The following is a 10561-nucleotide window of genomic DNA, read 5'->3' as shown; positions in this document are numbered from 1 at the left end:
TATACAGTACATACTGTATAAAGAAATTACAATCCAAAGGGAAGCACACACACATACTCATAAACAACGTAATAAATCCCCAAACAACTTCATTATCTCTAAATAAAGACAACATTGACAAAGTGACTATTTTGTCTTATTAAGGCAATGCTGAGACAAAAACAATCGGGTCTAGTGTGTGTGAATGATTTCTGCTCTAATTAGCCCCAGGCTGCTCTGATCTCATGCGGGTCAGGTCAGGTTTAATGTCCTTTTATGCAATGTAAACACAGCAACATTCATCCTCAGAGCGAGTTAACTGATGTCACCAAACTCAAAAAGACATGACAAGGCCAATTTAACAAAAACATAACTGGACGAAAGAAAGAAAGAAAGAAAGAAAGAAAGAAAATGTGATATGTAATGTGTAAACAAATCAAATGTAAAAAAGCAGTCGTGTTTGTGTAAGGCTCAATGCAGGTGTATTTGGAATAAAATACTAGCATATTACATACTACACAGTATATACTTACTATTTTTGAAATGAGTGTGTGAAACAATGTGCATTATGCCATTTTACACTGGCATCAAAGAACCTATAGTTTATATTAGCCACTGGTGCCCAGTGAAAGTACTGTCCACTAGCCATGTAAGGCATGCTTCTGCAAAGTAGATGTTAAAGGATTATTTCCTCCAAAAATGAATATTCTCTCACTATTCACTTACCTTCATGTTATTCCAAACCCATATGGCTTTCTTTCTTTGATTACACACAAGCCAATATTAGTTGCCCTAAAAACTTTTCTAAAAACAAAAACAGACAGTTGTCATGAATTTAAGAAGTTCCATAAACAGCATAAAAGTTGTCCATGTGACTTCTGTGCTATATAAATCCTATATAATCCTTTAATATAGCTTTATGTGATGAAATTAAATCAGTGATTGCGTGCATAAGAGGAACAGGGTAATATATTTAAATCATTGGTGAAAAAAATATTTTCGTCACTCAGGATTTTCTCCTTTATCAAATCTTTCCACCTTGTGATTTATGACTTACCGATGTTTACTCTTTTTGTTCTTTCTCTTTTCTGTCTTCAGACCTTTTCTGCTTCTTCGGACATACAGGTACTGATTGTGTAATGGGGCCGACGAGACGCGTCCAGGGCATAGTGTAACAGTCTGTGTAGTGTGAGAGTCCATGTAGTGAGCGGGTGACCTCTGGTGGTGAGTGAACGGAAGTTCATAGACTGGATTCGTGACAGATTGTCTCGTTGTGCCCGCTGGTAAAGCATGATATTAAGTGCCTCCATTGTCAAATTTTTGCTCATGGCATCAAACAACACTAGCGTATCTAGCCAATAAGCACAAGGATTCTCTCCGCCGTTTAGGAAAACACGCCAAATCAAGTCATGTCAACATGGTGAAATTAACTGAGGGGGGTGACTCTCACCATACATATTTAAAACACTTTTCATAGAAAACTGTTATGAACAGTCTACATCATATGTTTACACCATTCAGATGATTCTTCACAAAAAAAAAAGAATATTATTTCTTAATGTGTAAGCTTTTTCAATTGGCATGAATGCACCTTGCTCATGCTCATGACTTGAATAAGTAATTTGTCATTTCTGTTTATTCCACATTTCTTTTTGGTTTTGCTTTAAATGGTCTTTTTGTAGAGGAAGGGTCATTAGCAATAACAGTTGCTAAAAGGCAACCGGGGTGCAAGTGATTTTATCCACATCCTTTCAGTATAAATAATGCAGCCTCATCCGTCAACAAGCACCTTTGACCACTGTCTACTCTGTAGATGTGGACAAATTGTGGAAAACAAGCTCGAACTCATTATGCATCACCTGGAAACAGATAAACATGAAAATAAGGCATGACAAATGAGGGTGGCTATTAGCTTGGAAATGAGCTTCATTTATTACAGGGGTTCTGGGAGAAGAGACAAACAGAAGGTCCTGATCATTTTGTTTCATTTGGCCTTGACCCCTTTTGCCTTGATGAATCAGTATCCTGACTGCTAACTCACTGCTGATCCGAGGCCGTATGTGTTGACAGATGGATGAAGTCTTGTGATAAGTAGAGATGAGAGAAACTGAGCACTGAGATGGCAATCTTCGAAAGAATCCAGCTGCAGCCCACAGCCAGTGTTGCCAGGTCTGTGTAGCAAAACTAACCCAATGGCCAATCAGAAATAGCCCAAAAGTAGCCCAATGACCATATCCAAAGTATCTATCTAAAATATCTAAAATCCATATCAAAACTCAAAATATGCAATTCCCATGCCTAAAGTACCTATTTTATAGTCACTGTTATACCAGTTAAAAAACATTATATCATAGTGATCATAAACACAGCTCAAAGGCTCCTGACCAGTGGCCTTCCTTCACAAAACTTAAAGGAACACTCCACTATTTTTTAAAATAGGCTCATTTTCCAACTCCCCTATAGTTAAACATTTGAGTTTTACCGTTTTCGAATTACGCAGCGCCTGAAAATAGTTCCAGCTAGGTAACTTCCAATAAGCCTATTTTCATGCGCTGTGTAATATCATTGCACCTGCTGCACCCATGGTACAGCAGCAAAGTTCCTTGATTATTACGCCGGAATGAGAGTATAGTTCCTAGCCATATCGGCCTAGAAAATCGCAGCTTTTCATTTTCCGTCGGTCTTAGTACACGATGTAACTACAGAAGAGTCAATTTTTAAATAGGAAAAATATAGAAACTCTTTGGTCATTTTTGAGCGAGATGCTAACGGTCTAATCAGAATCAATGATCTATGCTAAGCTAAGCTAAACGTGCTACCGCCAGACCCGGAGATCGGCTGAATGGATTCGAAAACGGTAAAACTCAACTGTTTAACTCTGGGGGAGTTGAAAATGAGCCTATTTTCAAAAATAGTGGAGTGTTCCTTTAACATCTTACCACAGTTTTTCATTGGTAGAATATAAAATATTTCAGTACAAGCAATTTAGTCAAGACATAATTTCTGCAATATGTCAAACCATTAACCTGCAGAGGAAAAATCAACCCACGGCAAGAGTTTAAAAGTAGCCCTATTTCACTGGAAAACCACAGACTTGGCAACCCTGCCCACAGCATTCCAGTTACTAGCTTTTAGCATGACCTTAATAAAAAAACACAAAAAAAAACAAAATAAATAAATACATTTTTTTACAAATAAAGAAATTGTTAAAAATATGAATAAAAAAAGAAGTAAACACTGTAAGCAAAAGCTGAATTTGACAAATTTTGTAAGGTTAGTGAAATTAAGTGTTTATAGATATTTAAAGACTTTAAATGAAATGCATATTTGCTGAATGCTGATGGTATATAAGAAAGTATAGCATCTGTCTTTCTGTTACTATTAATAGAAAAGCAAATGCTATATTACTTTTTTCGTGTACCCTTTACTAGCTTTGTTTAAAAGTTCTGTATATAGTAATTTATTAGTCAGTATTGTTAAACAGAAACAGTAAACTAATGAAGACAGAGAATGGGAGCTCCGTGTGCTCAGGAACTGGCGTTCTCAGTGACGTCAACATAAAAGTCCTGTTTCTAACATATCAGCCAAACAGAAAAAAGGATTGGCTGATACGATAATTAAAAAAATGCCAAATATCGGCCGATTTTATGGTAATCTATTCCTAGAAAAGACAGATGCAGTGTTACTGTAACTGCTTATGATGAAGTAGTTAAACAAATTTTAGACTGGTATTTTTCTTTTCAACAGAAACTCTATCACTTGAAAGTATCAAAATGTAAATCAGGATTTGACACACAGAACCACCATACATCATCCAACATATGTGCTACTTCAAGCAATACATATGATGGATATGCTACAAAAGCTTCCAAATTAGTCTTGTAGAAATCACATAAAACCAGCTTTGATGGATAACAACCCTCTGATTTAAAGTGTATGTCATATTATCTTGTGGAGTGGTTTTCATTTGCATGTTTGAAGACAAACAAATGATCAGAGCTTATTTTTGAACAATCATGGCATTGTTCGACTGAATGTGGCATGTGGAAAGAAGACTTTTGTGCATATTTTTGAAACCTTTCATCAACTCACTATGACCTAACCAAGGCCACGTATAGGTAGAGAAAATAATATTATTAAAATAATTAATTATATTCAATCATTAATGGATACATTTAAGCCTGTTCTACATTTTCTTTTAATATAGAATTCTGTTTTACTAAAAAAAATGTCACATTGCTTAAATGTTAAATGTGTTAAATGCAGTTATCCCGTTGTTGAGGGTATTATATAGCCCAGTGCTTTTGTACGGAGTGATAGAATGTAAGTTTGAGTCCTGCCCTGTAGTTTCTTACACAAATGTTTCTTACACAAAAGTATCTACTAAATAAATAGATGTAAGCCGTACGATATTCTTTGATGGCACTTAGCTTTACATTAAACTTTAAGTTAGCTGATGGAATTCCACAAAGACTATACTGTCATCTTGACCTGCATGTCATTCTCTCTGACAGAAAGGATTTTTTAAGACACTTAAGACTGTAGGATTTCTCACAGCTGTCATGCCACAGAAAACTAGCTGAACGTTCACTCATAAAATATTCATCACAGGCGTTCCCTTCTCACCCAGCAAAACACTTCATATCCTCTCCATGACTTCAGTCACAACAGCAGGGGGTAAGGAAATGACACTTTAAGCCACATATGATCTTGTAGTAAGCAAAATATTATTGTTTAAAGGTAATACATTTTCAAATACCAAACTATATTTCTTTAAACACATAGGAATATCTGTTTAAATCAGTACAGCATCAGGAATAAAACGTGCAACTGTCAATATTGCATCACTTCTGCAGTAGAGGATAACAAAGATCATTTTAACTGTTTTTTTAATTTATTTATGCTTATTTATTCAGTAAATGTTTCACATATCTGTGACATGTCAGTGACACATTTAAAGGGTTAGTTCACCCAAAAATGAAAATTCTGTCATTAATTACTCACCCTTGTGTTGTTTCAAACCCGTAAGACCTCCGTTCATCTTCGGAACACGATTTAAGATATTTTTGATGAAATCTGAGGGCTCTCTGACCCTCCCATAGACAGCAAGGTAACTACCACGTTCAAGGTCCAGAAAAGTACCAAGATGATCGACAAAGTCGTCCGTGTGACTTCAGTGGTTCAACTGTAAAGTTACGAAGCTACGAGAATACATTTTTGCGCAAAGAAAACAAAAATAACGACTTTATTCCACATTTTGTCTCTATTGCGTCACTTTGGACGCGCGTTCACGACAGTATCATGACGAGAGCGTGTGGCGGCGCCAGCGCTGACCCAGATCCGTTCTTTGCGCAAAAAAAGTATTCTCGTAGCTTCGTAACTTTACAGTTGAACCACTGATGTCACACGGACTACACTGTAAAAAATAAATGTGTTTTTACAGAGAAAAAACAGTAAAATTTAACAGTAATATCACATTTTTTATAGGAACTGAGAAATTCCATAAAAATGCATACATTGACACCAAATGTACATTTGATCTGTTTTTCAATTGATTATGTGTTTCTGAAAAAAATGGCCTTGTGTCTTTAATTAAAAGTAATTATGTATTTTTAACCTTACATGTCCTTAAAAAAACGTTCATATATAATGTTTTTTCAGAGTTGAGAAAAATGTATTTTTACAGAGAAAAAACAGTAGAATTTTACAGTCATATCACATTTTGATCAGAACTGTGATTTTCCATAAAAACACATACATTAACACCAAATGTAGCCTACATTTTGTCACCTATTTAACTGATTAGAATATGTGTTACTGGAAAACGTATAATTTGCGGGGTGAGACGTACCCACCACGTTTTGCCAAGGAGCGATTTTGTCCCCACCACTTTTTAGAAACACCTTTGCTGCACGGATGTACCCAATAACAATTTTATGTAGCAGAGCAGAGCATTCATACCACTGGCCCAGAGCAGTGCAACGTCATATTAGTGATGATAAACAATGACATCTGACAATAAAATAAAACTGCAGTGCTACAAACAGTAAGCAAATAGCTGTTTAAGGGCATAAACTAATTTAACACTTAAATGTATTTCTTCCTGCAAAATATATTCCATGTGCTCTTTAACAGCCTGACATAAAAAAATAAAGAAATAATACTAATAAAAAAGTAATAACTCAATCTGTAGATTGTCTTTACATTGCTTTCCTTATTTTGAAACATTTCAAGCAATTTCTCTTTTTTTTCCTGTTGCAATTCTGGCGTTTCTCCAACTGGCAACTGGGGTTCTGAATTTATACAACCATACTCCAATTTCCGTTTCTTTGACTCTTCTGGCATATAACAAAGTGGTCTAGTGGAAGTTTTTGCTCTTTTTAAATTGTCAATTCGACAGACTAGTTGTTTAAGGAGAGAGTCATATCCACTTCCTACAATCTGGGAATTAATCTCATCTCTAAAGGACTTTGGGTATGCAATAATAATTTTTCGGGCTATTTCTGATACATGTTTTTTTGTTGGACATTTACTGATTTCCAGGATTTCAGAAGCAACAATGCAAACCAACTGTCTCCTCTCAAAGCAACTCGGCCTTTCCCCACTTTTAATCTTCCTCATAAAACTTGTTGGCATTTTTTCCCATGGAATAACAAAATCATAATGCCAGTCATGGTCAGAAACCAAAGTTTCAGAGCTAGTGTCACCTAAAAGATAAAGCAATGTCCACATGTTAGAGAATTAACAATAATTCCACTTTTCATGCAGCATTCAGTTCTCAATATTCCCATTTTCTTTGCAAATTACTTTACAGTAAATACAGCAATTACAGTAACACTCAAAGCTACCACTTTCCCACTTCCTAAGAAGTGCTACTCAAATTTCTGCTTCTTCTAAAGAGGAAGAACACTGCTGAGCCACACTATATACACTTATGACCACGCCCAGCTTAGAGCGGTAAGTGCCGGTGTCACAGGTGCAGTTCACAGTATATATATACACACCACCAGAGGACCGGCTTTCAGTCAGCAGAGTGCTTGGTGTCTGAATTGGAAAAGCTTCTACAATCATCTGAATGGTTGACGATGGCACCAGGTATTTGGCTTGCAGCTGCATATAAAACAGGCAAAGATTTTTCATGTACAATGACTGTGTGTTAGATTTAGTCAGCGAATCTGGGAATGCATTTTCATCACCTCCATCCTCAGTTACATCAAAACATGCTGAGGAAGGTTGTTCAGAGAAAGAGATTTTTAATTTCGCAAATGTTGAAGTCCTGTGCTTTCGTGAAACATGGGCAGTAAAGCTTAATCTCAAACTGAATACTTTGTCACATTTTTTCAAAAGGACAGCATACCACCTCTCCCTTTGCTAAATGTGACCTGAGATGAGAAAGGACTTTGTTTATGTCTGGGCATTTCTGCTGACAGTTTGAACTGTTGCAAACAAACGTGCCCGTTGAATCATCCAAATGAGTTTGTTGTCTTTTGTGATGGCGATAAACATGAGCTTTGAGAGCATTGTATTTTGTGAACTTAAGTTTGCAGTCTGGGAAACAACATGGATATTGAGCATTTGCTTCATGTCTGTGTAAGATCTGATGACTAACGTAACCCTTAACTGTCTTAAGAGAGCAATCACAAAATTTGCACAAATACATATATAGTTAAAGGTAACACACCTGATATGAAATAATTTGTCCATCCAATGTGTGCTTAAGTTCTAAAAAAACAAACAAACAAAAAATAAATAAATAAAACAATGAACCAGACTCTGTTGCAATAAAACACATAACTACACAGTTCTGTAGGCCAATTAACATTTAAATTCTTCCAACCAACAGTTTACGATCTAAACTGCAAGATGACCAGCTAACAATTTATGTAGTTAACAATTTCCACCTGTTTGCCATTAACATTTAAGATATCATTGGATGGCAGCTCACTTGAATAAAAAAAAAAAAAAAAACACTTACTCGACATCAGGGTGCAGGGTTGATGAATTCTGTCATTTTGCCATCCACACAGCAGAATATGTTGCTTAAAGCTAGCCTACTTGACAGAAACTTTTACTTACAGATTTTTTAAAATATTGTGTAATTTTATTCAAACGAAGTAGCGAACCTCACCCCGTGCAGTATGGAAAACACGCACTGCTTCTTGAGCTTTATTGACAAATTTGAGAAGACCATAGTTTGTTCCACGACAAATTGGCGTCACAAACAGGATTGGCTTGAAGCCTGACCTTGACGAGAGCTGTAGCAGGTGAACGCCTGGCGAACACGCAAACAATAAAAGACTAATGAGGTAAGAGCAATTTTTTGTTTAAATTAAAATGGTGAATTGTTTGCGTGGTTGCTAGGGTCAAACCTGTGGCGGTGATCGAGGACAGGGCTTCACCAAATCGAATCTAGATCATTTAAGTTAAAGTAACAGGCGTAAGAGGCTCCAGATGTCAAAAGACGCGCATGCGTTAGAGTAGTAAAGAGTTTTTGTGTATGCACAAGAGGTGCATGGTGCCTAAGAGGGGCATAAATCCCGTATCAGTGATTTCCTAAGGGGGTACGCCAAAGAAAATCAGGGAGCCGCTCGTGGTTGGTTGAGCGTGGCCTTGATGGGTGCCCATGAGGGAGGGGCTGCGTGATCGGGTGTCTGCAGACTGGAAAGAGTTAAACTGTTAGTCTTTGTCTGTCCATTGAATGTTGAGAGAGAATTGTGTGTGTGCGCGCTGCGTGCTGGATACATTACTGTAAGCACTGATTGCTTGGCTGAGATACTAACCACATTAACTATACTGGGCTTTGCATGAAGCTAAATGTGCTGATTTTATATGTTTTATGTGACTGTTTATGATTACAATGGTATGAAAACCCAGTGTGAACAATTGTAAAATAATAAAGAAGGCAATAAGATGGTGATTGGAAAGTAAAGAGTGTATAAAGATAATTATAAGAGTTGAAAGAACAAAGAATATTTAAAAGAACTGGCTTTGTCAGGTGTTTGGACATCATCCAAGTTACCGATGCTGTGATCCAAATTGTAAAACACAATTATTGATAAAGAAAAAGTAAAAAGTGACTGTTTTTTTGTTCCTAGAGTGAGAGAGAGACAGAGAGAGAGAAACCAAAGCTGGTTGGTGTGTCTCTCATCTGATCTGTGTGTGCATGATATGGGGAGTGGAAGCAATGAGTGGGAGTGATGGAGCAGCTGTGTGTGTGCAAGCGAGGAACCTCTGTGTGTGTGACAGAGAACAAAGAGAAAGTGTTGTGTGCGTGTGTTTATGGGTGTATGTACGAAAGAGAGTGTGTGTGTGTGCATGTGTTTGTGTATGGGTGAGTGATAGCAAGAAAGAGAGTTTAGTATTAAGAAATGATACGTTAGATACCAAAAAGATTCAAAACGTGAAAATCCTTTGCTCTCAATAATACTTTTATTGAGGTCAATATGACCCCAAACATTATGTGTGTCTAGTCATGCCATAGCAGACATCAGAAACATTATTATTAAGTAAAACACACATTTTTAAAAAGATCTTATGTAATTAGGAAATTCATGAAATATCAGGTTGTTGATGAAAATCATGCAACGAAAAGGACGGCCTAACCTCACTGCTAACCTTACTGTTGTGACGTGAGCAAATCAGGTCCTGCAGAGACCTTGTGTGCGTTACCTGTTTTGCCAATTAACTCTGTTTACATCCATTCACACTTTCCCATCGGAGCAACTACCTTAATTTTTGTGCCAGCGCGGGATTAAATGCTGCGTTTTCGTCTCCACTGGTAGGTAATATCTTGATTAACTTAATAATGACGGCGGCATCAAAGAAAGAACAACAACAACCCACAACACGTAGAGGTATGCAATTAAAAAATGCTGTATTTTTTATTTTTAAATTTGTCTCCAAATTCATAAAGAGGTCAGGGGCACGTTGTCCACATTTATCTGTAGCAACCCAAATTTAGCTAACCCTCTCATTGTGTAGACCTGTTTCCTTTACAAAAAAGAAACATTTCTCAAGGAGACGTGGAGTAGTCTAATGCCCGAAAATTGGTCAATAAACGGAAAGAAGAAGGACACCATGAAAAATGGTATGCATGTTTAACTTCACTTTTACTTCAAATCGAAACTCTTACAATTGAGAAATTGAGATGTATAACCATTCTCTCTTTCTCTTTCTCTTTCAGGGACCAAGATGCAGAATGAATTGGAGTTGTACCCATTGGTCTGTCCAAACCCTTGTGTGTAGAAGACTTGCAATGATGATATTAATTGGATTTGTTCATGTTGTGTTTTAGAAAGATTTATAGGATAGTTATAGTGTCTATTATGGATTATACAAGCATTGTGAGAAGAGTTTTATGTTCTTAATGTTTTGAGTTTCATATTTTACCAAGTGTTAGAACCTAGTGATACTTTTAAGCAGTGTACAAATGTTGGTATTGCTGTTTTTAAGATTGGTGTTATTTACAATAGAAAAGGTATTGCATTGCATTACATGAAAATAGAGGGGGACTAATTAATATTGATTGTTTGTAATAAATTCATATTTGTGAGTGTGACATATTTACACGATACACTATAAC

The sequence above is a fragment of the Sinocyclocheilus anshuiensis genome, unplaced genomic scaffold (assembly GCF_001515605.1).
Source record: "Sinocyclocheilus anshuiensis isolate Anshui unplaced genomic scaffold, SAMN03320099.WGS_v1.1 scaffold112, whole genome shotgun sequence".
Lineage (NCBI taxonomy): Eukaryota > Metazoa > Chordata > Actinopteri > Cypriniformes > Cyprinidae > Sinocyclocheilus > Sinocyclocheilus anshuiensis.
Note: the sequence above shows the minus strand (reverse complement) of the source record.